This window comes from Dromaius novaehollandiae, chromosome 10 (genome assembly GCF_036370855.1).
Source record: "Dromaius novaehollandiae isolate bDroNov1 chromosome 10, bDroNov1.hap1, whole genome shotgun sequence".
NCBI lineage: Eukaryota > Metazoa > Chordata > Aves > Casuariiformes > Dromaiidae > Dromaius > Dromaius novaehollandiae.
Genome location: NC_088107.1, coordinates 25,818,456 through 25,830,545, shown reverse-complemented (window position 1 = coordinate 25,830,545; position 12,090 = coordinate 25,818,456). Strand labels below are relative to the sequence as shown.

The following is a 12,090-nucleotide window of genomic DNA, read 5'->3' as shown; positions in this document are numbered from 1 at the left end:
CACCTTCAGTGACAGGCAGGGAGAAGTGGCCCTTCTGAGTCCGAATCTCAGCTGGAGTCCTGGCGTTCCTCTGGGTATCAGCGACTCCAGGCTTCATTTCTTTTTGCTAACGCAGGTGGCTCCCCAGCACCTTGGTAGCTCGTGGGTATTTATTTCAGAGGAAGGATGCTGTGCCACAGAAGGGCTTCAGTGCCTGAGGCGGCAACATGTCCTTGCAGCAAAGGTGGTCAGAAGCAGGCTGGGTGGTGTCAGAAGAGAATTGCCTGCCGCTCAAGAGAGCAGATCCTTCCCTCTGCCTCTCCTCCGCACTGCTGACACCACCTGGAGTGCTGGAGTGCTGTGTCCCATTCTGGGCTTCCCGGTACGAGGGAGATGGACCTACTGGCGTGAGGCCAGCAAAGGGCCACGAAAATGGTTGAGGCCTTGGATCATCTGTCAAAGCAGGAGAGGCTGGGCAGGAGCTGGGACGGTTCAGCTTGGAGAAGGGAAGGGAAGGGAAGGGAAGGGAAGGGAAGGGAAGGGAAGGGAAGGGAAGGGAAGGGAAGGGAAGGGAAGGGAAGGGAAGGGAAGGGAAGGGAAGGGAAGGGAAGGGAAGGGAAGGGAAGGGAAGGGAAGGGAAGGGAAGGGAAGGGAAGGGAAGGGAAGGGAAGGGAAGGGAAGGGAAGGGAAGGGAAGGGAAGGGAAGGGAAGAGAGGGCTCAGGGGGACCTTATCGATATGCATCAGTACCTGAGGCGGTGGAGGGGGCAGGGGCAGGGGAGTGAAGAAGAAAGAGTCAGCTGCTTCTCACTGGGGCCCCACAACAGGGCAAGCAGTAGCGGGCACAAGCTGCAATACAGCAAATCCCACTTAAACGCACAGAAGACAACTCTTCTCCTGTGAGGGTGGTCAAACATGGGAATGGGTTCCCCAGAGAGCTTCTGGAGGCTCCATCCTCGCAGCCATTCTCAACCTGACTGCACAAGGCCCTGAGCAGCCCCCTCTGCTGGACCCTGCTTTGAGCATGGGAGTGCACTAGACAGTCTCCAGAGGTTCCTTCCCACCTCAGCTCTTCTGTGACCCAGCGCTGGATCCCTCAGGCAGAACCGGCTGTCAGGGACAAGGGAGGAGAGACGATGCGGGGAGCCAGGGCCCAAAACGACTACAGAGGCGGGCATGGGGAAGGGGCAGGAGAAGGGGCACTGCTGTCAGTCCCAGGGGCAGGATGGGTTCAGTCACGCTGAAAGAACAGAGCCGGAGGGCAGGGAAGTAAGGAGGACCAGAGTGCATAAAGCAATCTACCCAACAGCCATGCACGGGTATAAAAATGCAAACACGCTGAGGAAAGCCACCAGAGAAGCAGCAGCTTGAGGCCCCACTGAGATGTGAACTCACAGCTCCAGTTCCAGAGCGCAGAGCGGGGTAGCACCGTCATTCCTGGGGGGTCCCTTCTGGAGAGCTCTGGCTCAGGAGGGCAGCGGGGCCAAGGGAAGCAGACTGCAGCTCTGCTGCTGGGAGAAGTGCTGTGCTGGGGGTCAGACCTGCTTCTGATGCATCCCCCGGGGAGCATCAGGCTGCTCTGCTGCTCCTCTCAGAGGCTGGCCAAGCAAGGAGGGGCCACCCATGCTCTGGTTTAACTCCCTTCCCTGTCAAGAGGAGATCCTGCGTTCACCTTGTGGAAATGCCTGTGCTGTGAGCTTTTATCACAGAGAGCTCCCTGTCCAAGACGGATCATCCAGGAGGTTTCTGGAGGGTCTTGACGACAAGTGCCTGACACAGGCGACGGAGGAGCTGAGGAGGGCAGGTGCTCTGCTGGACCTCATGCTTACGAACAAAGAAGACCTAACTGGTCGGGAACGGGAAGGCTGGGAGCAACCTCGGCACAGTGGTCACGAGATGGAGTTCAGGCTCCTGAGCGGAGGAGAGAAAGCCCAAAGCCACAATCACAGCCCTGGACTTCAGAAGAGCAGACTTTGGCCTCTTCAGGGATCTGCTTGGAAGAATCCCATGGGACACCATCCTGGAGAGAAGAGGGGTCCAGGAGTGATGGCTGAGTTTCAAGGAAGGATCACCTCCTCAAGCTCCAGAATGGTCCATCCCAACAAGCAAAGGCCGCAGGAGGCCCGCATGGGTGCATAAGGAGCTCCTGGAGGAACTCCGACATCTAAAGGAAGCATACAGCAGGTGGAGGCAGGGACATGTGAGCTGGGAAGAACGCAGAGACACTCTCCAAGCATGCAGGGATGGGGTTAGGAAGGCCAAAGGCCACCTGGGGCTTAATCTCAGGAGGGACGTGAAGGGGAACAAGAGGTGTTTCTACGGGTACCTCAGCGGCAAAAGAAAGACCAGCGAAAGCAGGGGCCTTCTGCTCACTGGCAAAGGCGACCCGGTCACAAAGGACAAAGAAAAGGCCAAGGTACTGACGGCCTTCTTTGCCTTGCTCTTTACCGGGGTGACCGCACGTCAGGAATCCCAGGTCCCTGAAACCAGGGGGAAAGTCCAGGCCCAGGCACACTTGCCCTCAGTGGAGGAGGATCAGGCTAGGCAATATTTGAACAGGCGGGACATGCACAACTATGCACTCCTACGGGCCTTCTACGATGCAATGGCTGAGTTAGTGGATGAGGGGAGAGCAGCAGATGCTGTTTATCACAAGGGCTGTGATCCGCAGCACAAAGACCAGCTGGAGGCCAGTCACCAGTGGCGTCCCCCAGGGGTCGATACTGCGTCCAGTGCTCTCCAGCCTCTTCATTAATGGCCTAGATCATGGGACCCCAGCGCACCCTCAGCAGGTTTGCAGATGATACGAAATGGGGAGGGGTGGCCGATACACCAGAAGGGTGTAGTGCCAGTCAGAGGGCCCTCAGCGCTCATAACCCATGCAGCAGTACCTGTTGGGAGCCGACCGCCTGGCAAGCAGCTTTGCAGAGAAGGAGCTCTGCTGGACCTCATGCTTACAAACAAAGAAGCTTGGGTGGACACCAAGTTGAACATGAGCCGGCAAGGTTCCTCTGCAACAAGAAAGCCAGCATCATCCTTCGCTGCATCACGAAGAGCCACCAGGTCAAGGGCGTTGATGATTGCCCGCTGCACAGCCCTGGCGAGACCACATGCGGAGTGCTGCGTCCAGTTCTGGGCTCCGCAGGACAAGACAGGCATGGACCTTCTGGAGCAAGCCCAGCAGAGGGCCACAAAGAGCATGAAGGGGCTGGAGCATCTGTCCTACGAGCAGAGGCTGAGAGAGCTGGCACTGTTTAGCCTGAAGAAGGCGAGGAGGGGGGTGATCTTCTCCGTGCGCATGAACACCTGTGGGAGGGTGTAGCAAACATGGAGCCAGACTCTTTTCAGTGTCATGCAGTGAGCATACAAGGGGCATTAGGCACAAATGGAGACACAGAAAATTTCATCTCCACATAAGAAAAAAATTGCTGATGGTGAGGGTGGCCAAGCGCTGCAACACACTGCCCACAGAGGCTGTGGAGTCTCCATCACTGGAGATATTCAACACCGGACTGGACAGTGTCCTGAGCAGCTTGAACGGTGCCACAGGGTACTTTCAGTACATTCTTACAAGAGGCCAGACCGGGGACATGCAGCTGGCACACTGGAGGCCCAGGCTGGTATTCAGGGAAAACTCACCAGGCTGGAGAAAGGGGCTGACAGCCAGTGCCTACAGGTCAACAACGGCAAAGGCTCGTCCTCCCCTGGGCTGAAATAACACAGGGCAGGCTGGAGGCCGACTGGCTAGGAAGCAGCTTGCTTAAAAGGGTCTTGGTGGGGCCAGGCGGACAAGAAGCCAAACCTGAGCCAGCACTATGCTCTGGCTGCAAGGACAGACAGCCACATCCTGGGCTGCGTTGGCAAGCTGCAGCCAGCAGGGCAACGGTGACAGCGAGGGCGAGGGCGAGGCTGAGGGCGAGGGCGAGGGCTAGGGCCGGGACCCTTCCCCTCTCTTTGGCACCTGGGAGACCGACAGTGTGCCCGGTCTTGAATCTCCAGTACTGGAAAGGCATTGCCCTTGTGGAGTGAGTCCCGGGCAGGAAGACAGGGTCACCAGGGTGACTAGGGGTCTGGTGCATGTGACATACGAGGAGAGGCTGGGAGACCTAGCTTTTGGCCGCCCTAGGAAGAGAAGGCTCAGGGGAGATCTCATTCCTCTCTGCAGTTGCCCCGCGGGAGGAGAAAGAAAAGAAGGCGCTTCTGGAGCTCACAGTGACTGGGCAAGGAGCAGAGGACACAAGCTGTAGCACTGTAAAGTCCAGCTACATATAACACAGATTAAGATGAAGAATCTTTTGCATCATGGGGGTGGTCAAGCCCTGGAAGAGCGTGGTTGCTGGATTGCCCTTCTTGGGGAGAGGAAAAAGCTTGCCTACACACATCCCTGAGCAACCCGACGTAGTCGTCACTGCTTCGAGCAGGGCATTGGACTAGCTCACTCACAGAGGTCCCTTCCAACTCAAACGGTTCAATGCAAGCTGAGCAAAGCGATCGATGCTCTGCCCTTCTCACTGCTGCTGGGGCAACACCTGCATTGCAGTGCCCTGTCTGGGTCCCCCAGGACCAGAGACGCATCAGAAACCTGGAGAGAGCAACAGGCCCAGGGCCAGACTCAGTCAGGCGGGGCTGAAGCCCATGCCGTAGGAGCAGAGGTCGACGGCATTGGCTTTGTGCAGCCTGGAGGAGAGAAGGCCCAGAGGGGAGGCGGGGAAGGGAAAACCCAGCTCTGGCAATGGGAAAACAAGCCTCAGTGAGTACGGTGCAGCCCTGACACAGGCTGTGCGAGGGACACTGGCATCTCCGTGCGTGTCGGTGCTCAGACCCTGAGCCGCCGGGTGGAGCTGGGAAGTTTGGCCTGTTTGGAGCAGGACGTTGGCCCTGAGGACCTTTAGGGCGGTCCTTCCTCCCTCACCTCTTTGGGGATGTGCTGAGTCACAAGGGCCCTTGACCAGCCACAAAAGGGCTGGAAGGCAGGAGCATGCGATTGCCTAGAGGCACCAGGGGCTTCAGCAATAACGCAAACCATTTGGAAATGCCCTTCAGGAAAGTGGCACTTCAGGAAGAATGAGGACACAAGCTCGGTATTCCTGGCACGCCTGAGGCCAGGACGCCATCTCCACCAAAGTCAACAGCAGGGCGACTCACGTTTCCCTGGAGTTCAGGGATTTTCCCAGCTCTTCCACAGTACGATGGCTCCCAGCTGCTCCGGGAGACCGATCCAACGTTGCTCTGGAATGAAAATGCCTTGAATGCGCCACGCCATCCCTCACCCAGGAGAAACAGCCGCACGCTGCAGCTCGCTGCCCCGAGCCACTCCTAAGAAGCAGCCCATGCAGGCTTTTGGCCTCCGCAATGAAGCTGCTGCGCAAAACAGGTCCATTTGGGTGTGGGTCACTTTCAGGGAAGGACGCAGGAACCTCTTTGATCTCCCTCCTACACCTTGATCTGCTTGTTTGCAGGAGATTCTCCACTGCCCAAGCAGAGCCCAGACCCCCGCCTGCAAGAAGCGTGAAGGCCCACTCAAGTCCCCTACGCACATGGCTATGGAGATCCCAGAGAGTGACCGCTTGCCCTTTCCACACTGGAGGGGACCAACCCGCTCTCTGGCTTCGTCCTGCTCACCATGAACCTGCCGTCGTTCCCAGGCTCCAAGGCAGCTGACGGAGGCTGTGGTGCAGCCTGACCAGCATCAGAACTAGCAACATTGTCACAGCCCTCACTCCTGCCCCCAAGGCGCTTGCCTCCAGCTCACTAGCATCCTTCCTTGCTGTGGAGCTTTGCCTCGGCCCTGCAGACCTGACTCTCGTCTCCCTTACGGGACTGCGCAGCCTTCACGTTCTCCCTGAACTTAGCCCACCACCTCCGGAGCGTCTGCCATAACCTGCAGGGAGAGATGTCTCTCAGGGTCAGCCTGAGTCCCTCCACGGAAAGCACTCGGGCGCTGGCTTGAGGTGTCCTTCATGGCCAAACCTCACCACGGCTCATGGCCATGCTCACCACGGGCAGAGGCGGATGAGCCAAAGGCAATCCGCATGACGCAAATCCGCTTAAAAACCTCTCTGGACAGCGAGCCTGACACCTCCAACTTCACGGACCCTAGGAGTCCGCAGGGGTGGCTGCGACACAGATGAGTCGTTCCACCATCAACTCCTATGAAGTGGGAGCAAAACATTTCAGCTGAGAGAGGCAAGGGCTTAATCACCAGCGAGAGCTCTGCAAGCAGCAGCAGCCACGAGTGTTTGGGTGCTTCATGAGCAAGGAATGTTTTGGGCCCCCTGGGGCTCTGGGACACAGCATAAAAGCCTGTGCTGCGCCAGGCTCTGCCATCCTCCTCTCTTTGCCTCACTTTCCTTGGGGAACTAGGTAAGCCTGGCTCCGCTCCCTCTCTTCCTACGGGCTGAACGGCTCTCATGCTGGCTACTCAACCTTGATAGGTGGCTGGCAAGCTTGGCACTTGAAAAGAAATGTTTAAGGTCCTTTACCTCTTTCTCCTTTCCAGCGGGGTGGTGATGGAGAGCTGGGAAGAGGAGGGTGCATTCAAGCAGAAGGGGGATCTCTGGGTTCAGCTGCGGGCATGCGAGTGCCCCAGAATTTCCACCTGCAGCAGGTCGTCCCTAACCAAATAGCCCAGCACATCCCCTGCCATCTTGAAGGCAGAAACGTTTCTTTTGGAGATGTGGTATGAGCGGTCTTTGCAGAGCTGCTTTAAGCCCACTCTGATGCATTTCACGTGAAAAGCTGGTCAGCATTCCCGTGCTGTGTGACTCGGAGGGCATGTGACCGTGCGTCCTGAGGTCGCTCTGGAAGCAGGAGTGAAGGGAGGCCTCAGCAGCCTCCCCCCGCTCTCAGGGACGAGGGCAGCCTCTTGAGTGAGAAGAGGGAGCAGAGCTCTTCCAGCTTGGTGGTTTCCAATAGGACAGCCACAGGGGAAGGCCTGTGTGGCATGGCAGACGAAGAGCTAGGGGAAGGCATTGTGGGCTTGCCCAAACCATGCCTGCAGCTCCTTGCGGGATCTCGTCCAAGCATGGGGCTGGCCTTGCTAAATCAGTTCTGCTCCAAACCCAGGCACGGGGCAGTTGCCACGCACTCAGCATTATCCGGGGTCCTCCAACTTCTGCCCTCTTTTCCCTCCCCTGCTCTGTGTTTCAGCTTTGCCTCCCTCACAGAGAGATGTCTTGCTTCAGACCCTGCCTGCCACGCCCCTGCGGCACCTCTGGCCCAACCCCACTTGCAAGCAGCTGCAATGAGCCGTGCATCGCCCGCTGCGCTGACTCGACGGTTGCCATCCAGGCCTCCCCGGTCGTGGTGACCCTGCCTGGCCCCATTCTCACCTCCTTCCCTCAGAGCACAGCCGTGGGATCCTCTCTGTCAGCTGCTGTTGGCAGCTCCCTCAGTGCTGCGGGGGTGCCCATCACATCTGGCGGCTCCCTTGATCTGGGCGCGGTCGGACTGTGTCTGCCTCCCCCCCGCTGCAGTCTAAACTGCTGAAGCCAGACGATCATCCCCTTCGGCGCCACCACCCAGGAACCTGGAAGGAAATGGGCACCCGAGACTGCAAGCACGGCCATGGCTTGCAGACGAGCTGGGTACCCCCATCCCACCTGGGGCGAGCCAACGGTGCCCGCTGCGCCTCGCTGCATGGCAGGTCTTGCCACGCTGCCTCTGGCTCTGCTTTTCTCCAAACTCCTCGGGAAAGAGCTCCTGCTCTTCCACTTGGCTGCATCTCCGCTTGATGGGCACAGGGTACCAGGGTTAGGAATTGCTGTTGTGGGGACGTGATTGCCACAAGGTAGAGGGGGAATGGGAAGAGGCAAGCACTTTGCCTGGTGCTTGTGCTGGGGAAACGAGCAATTCTCTGTGCTTCACTGAACCCTGGGAACGTGTGTCTTGCTCTCTGTACTGCTTCACTGCCCTTTTGCCTCCCTTCTCATTAAAGACGTTGTGCAGCATAGCTGGAGACTTGTGGTGCTGTTTCTTTCTCCTCCAGCCTCCGTTAGCCACCCGCTCTGCCTGCAAAAGCATTGCCCTCTGTCCTGAGCTTACTTCTCTCTGCCGGCAGCTGGGGAGGGACTACCTCCCCTCTCCCAGCACATGGGACACGTGTAATCAGGTACCTGTAAGCATGGGGCACTGCCAGATTTGGGTGGAGCTCCCTCAATGGATCCCAGAGCACCAAAACTAAGCAAATGGGCTCAGAAGGATGGAAGACCGGCACTATCAAGGCCACAGGCAAAGGCGACTTTTCAGTCTCTGTGAGCCTCAGAGGAACAGAGCATGACTCTGCTGCCTGGTCATCCCGGCCCCCCGATGGCTCTCAGGGTCAGCTGTGAGGCCCTCCACCAAAAGCACTCACAATCTCCCTTCAGGGGTCTTCATTTTCCTCTGCCAACGTACCCGGTGGGCCTTGAACGTGTCTTAGGAATTGTGCTGAGCTGCCTCCCTCTTTCCATACATTGGAAGCCCGCCAGGCAGCCCACTGCCCTCGAGAAGGACGTGGAGTTGGAGCCCTTCTGCTGCTTGCAGGTGAACCTGCCTTCAGCTGCTTGCTGTGCTGCTGTGCAGGGGCAGGATGCAGAGAGGTGGAGGGCAGAGGCCGTAAGGGAGCGTGCCGGGAAGGGTGGCAATAGGTATTTTCAGCAGTCAGCAAATGTGCCCTTGCACAAGGGAATGCGGACCCTCAAAACCAGGCAGATTTGGTGACTCCTTGCGTCCTCTTTGAACTTCAGCATCCCATCGGATGTTGCATCTCCTGAGAGTGACGCTTGTGTCAGGAAGGCAAGGCAGACCTAAGGGTGTGATGAGTGGCGAGGATGAAAGGCCTGGCAGCAAGAAAGGGAAAAGAGAATTGCCTGCCGCTCAAGAGAGCAGATCCTTCCCTTTGCCTCTCCTCAGCACTGCTGACACCACCTGGAGTGCTGGAGTGCTGTGTCCCATTCTGGGCTTCCCGGTACGAGGAAGATGGACCTATTGGCGTGAGGCCAGCAAAGGGCCACGAAAATGGTTGAGGCCTTGGATCATCTGTCAAAGCAGGAGAGGCTGGGCAGGAGCTGGGATTGTTCAGCTTGGAGAAGAGAAGAGAAGAGAAGAGAAGAGAAGAGAAGAGAAGAGAAGAGAAGAGAAGAGAAGAGAAGAGAAGAGAAGAGAAGAGAAGAGAAGAGAAGAGAAGAGAAGAGAAGAGAAGAGAAGAGAAGAGAAGAGAAGAGAAGAGAAGAGAAGAGAAGAGAAGAGAAGAGGAGGGCTCAGGGGGACCTTACTGATATGCATCAGTACCTGAGGCGGTGGAGAGGGCAGGGGCAGGGGAGTGAAGAGGAAAGAGTCAGCTGCTTCTCACTGGGGCCCCACCACAGGGCAAGCAGTAGCAGGCACAAGCTGCAATACAGCAAATCCCACTTAAGCGCACAGAAGACGACTCTTCTCCTGTGAGGGTGGTCAAACATGGGAATGGGTTCCCCAGAGAGCTTCTGGAGGCTCCATCCTCGCAGCCATTCTCAACCTGACTGCACAAGGCCCTGAGCAGCCCCCTCTGCTGGACCCTGCTTTGAGCATGGGAGTGCACTAGACAGCCTCCAGAGGTTCCTTCCCACCTCAGCTCTTCTGCGACCCAGCGCTGGATCCCTCAGGCAGAACCGGCCGTCAGGGACAAGGGAGGAGAGACGATGCGGGGAGCCAGCGCCCAAAACGGCTTCAGAGGCGGGGATGGGGAAAGGGCAGGAGAAGGGGCACTGCTGTCAGTCCCAGGGGCAGGATGGGTTCGTGGGATCAGTCACGGTGAAAGGGTCCTTCCTTGCTGTTGAGCTTCAGGTGTCCGTCATGGCTAAATTCCACTATGGCTGATAGCCATGCTCACCATGAGGAGGGGCATGAGCTGAAGGCAATCTGTGTGGTACAAATCCTCTTTTCAGGCTAAGTTCGCTAGTAACACTGTCCCGTTTAGCACACAAGCTGGACTGTGCATCACGTGCCCTCGCTCATGCAGCTCTTCAGCCCTTCATTCCCCCTCTCCTCGCTCCCTTCTCTTTTTCCAATGTAGAGGTACTTCCAGGAAGCAAATACTGAACGCCATCACACTGCTCTCTAGTGCTTGCTACCTCCATTTCTCAGCTGACCCTCACAGTGCCAGCCTCATGCCTGCTATGGGGGAAATGATCTTGTGTGAGATCAGACTCTCCACATTACGTGGCGTGTCCCACAATGACTCCGCAGGAAAGTAGGCAGCTTTCCAAAGAAAATCCTTCACTGCTGAGCTCCAAGATAAGGATTCCCCCTCTTCTCGCTCCCTTCTCTTTTTCCTTTCCCAGAGTTTCACTCTCTCCTGCCACCAGACTCCTGAAATTTCTCCATCTCTGCCCTGAGAGCTTCCCAGTAGCCCTGTGAAGGCTCCCGCCGCAGGCTTCTGAATTCATCACTGTTGCCTAGCTTTTATACACATTGATAAGTTCCTCCTCAGCATGGTCTTCTCCTGGCTAATGAATCCCCGCCCTGTTAGTCTCTCCTCTAATGACAGATCAAACTGGAAGAGCGGGGTGTTAACACACTTCTGAAACAACCCAGCTAGAATGAGAAAGAGAAGTCATCCTTCTTGGGCTGTCACCATACGCACCATCTGGACACTTCCCTTCCACTCTGCAACCGTTTAACAGGAAAGCTCTTTTCCCCCAGGGCAGGCAGTGAGGTGGGATTGTCACATGAGCAGGAAACTTTCCCACCACAGCTCTTTCTCCTGTGAATAAGTCCACACACACACACACACACACACACACACACACACACACACACACACACACACAAAGACAACATTTGAGCTGAGACCCTAAAGCTGGCTTGTACCTTCAAGACAGAAAGAGACATCTTGGGGGCTCTGCAGATTGGGGAGCAGAGAGCAGGGGAAGTCCCTGATGCCTGGAGAAAGACAAGTGCTGCACCAGTCTCCAAACAGGGGAAGAAAGACTATCTGGGGAACCCCAGGCCACTCAGCCTCACGTCAGTCCCTTGGAAGGCCGTGGAGCAAGTCCTCTTCACTATATCCATCCATGGATGGAGGGACAACAGGCGATGTTGTCTCCCTTGTCTTTAGCAAGGTTTTGGACATGGTCTGCCACAGCATCTTTGCATCCAAGTTGGGACGTCATGGTCTGAGGGGGGTGGACCTCCAGAAGGAGGAACGCAAAGTCCAGCGCCTGCATGGACCAATTGCCCTGCACTGGGGACTGACTGGGTGGGGAGCTGCTCTGCTGGACAGGCCCTTGGGGGTCCTTGTGAGCAGCTGGCAGTGCAGCCTGCCAGGGTGGGGCCTGGCACCGGCGCGGGAGGCACTGGCCCTGTGAGCGGAAGCTGAGGGAACTGCCCTTGTTTAGGCGGGACCCAGATGGGAAGGTTTTGGGGGGATCTAATTGCAGCCGTTGAGTACCTACGAGAAGGTGGGAGGATGAGAGCCAGTAGCTAGGCAGGAGTTGAAATGGGTGCCAGCCCCGAGGCCCTGACCTCTTTGGGGACAGCAGAGGTGCAAATCCTATCAACCCCAGAGCCCGTTCAGGGAGCTGATCCGACCCGAGGGACTCCCCTCGCTCCTTCACCACAAGCCATGGGCTTCTCTGAGCGGCGCAGACTGGAGAGCACAGCATGCGCGGAGAAGGATTTCTGGGAGGAAAGTCTCCACACTTCCCAGTCTGGGGAAGGAAAAGACTGGCAGGCAGAAGTCTGTCAGGAGTGGGACTTGAACCCACGCCTCCCACGGAGACTGCAACCTGAACGCAGCACCTTAGACCGCTCGGCCATCCTGACCTCTTAGCCAGCCTCCGCTCTTCTCCCTAGAGCCTGCCTGAGCCGGGGAGGGGGGGGGGGGATGGATTCAGGCTCCTCCTGTGCGTGGGGCACAGAGAGCTGGCTGCTGGCAGGACCTCTCCCCTTGTGGCGCTGGGCTCTTTGGAGGCAACAGCAGGAGCTGGAGGCATTTCAGAGCAGGGAGCAGAGGGGCCCAAGGCACATGGTCAGGAAACTTCTTCCGGCTGTGAGAATGCAAAAGGGAATTCTTCAATGGCAGAACCAAAGGAACTCGCGGGGCAGGCGGTTCAAGATGCCCACAGTCACCTGCTCTTGGCTCCTCAGGGCTCTG

General features: G+C 57.4%; 1 non-coding gene across 1 annotated transcript; it reads right to left on the bottom strand.

The window, feature by feature from the left end:
- Window positions 1-11,676: 11,676 nt before the first annotated feature.
- On the bottom strand, window positions 11,677-11,759 carry TRNAL-CAG (transfer RNA leucine (anticodon CAG)). The gene has a single exon. It is a non-coding gene; the product is annotated as a tRNA-Leu (tRNA).
- Window positions 11,760-12,090: the final 331 nt, after the last annotated feature.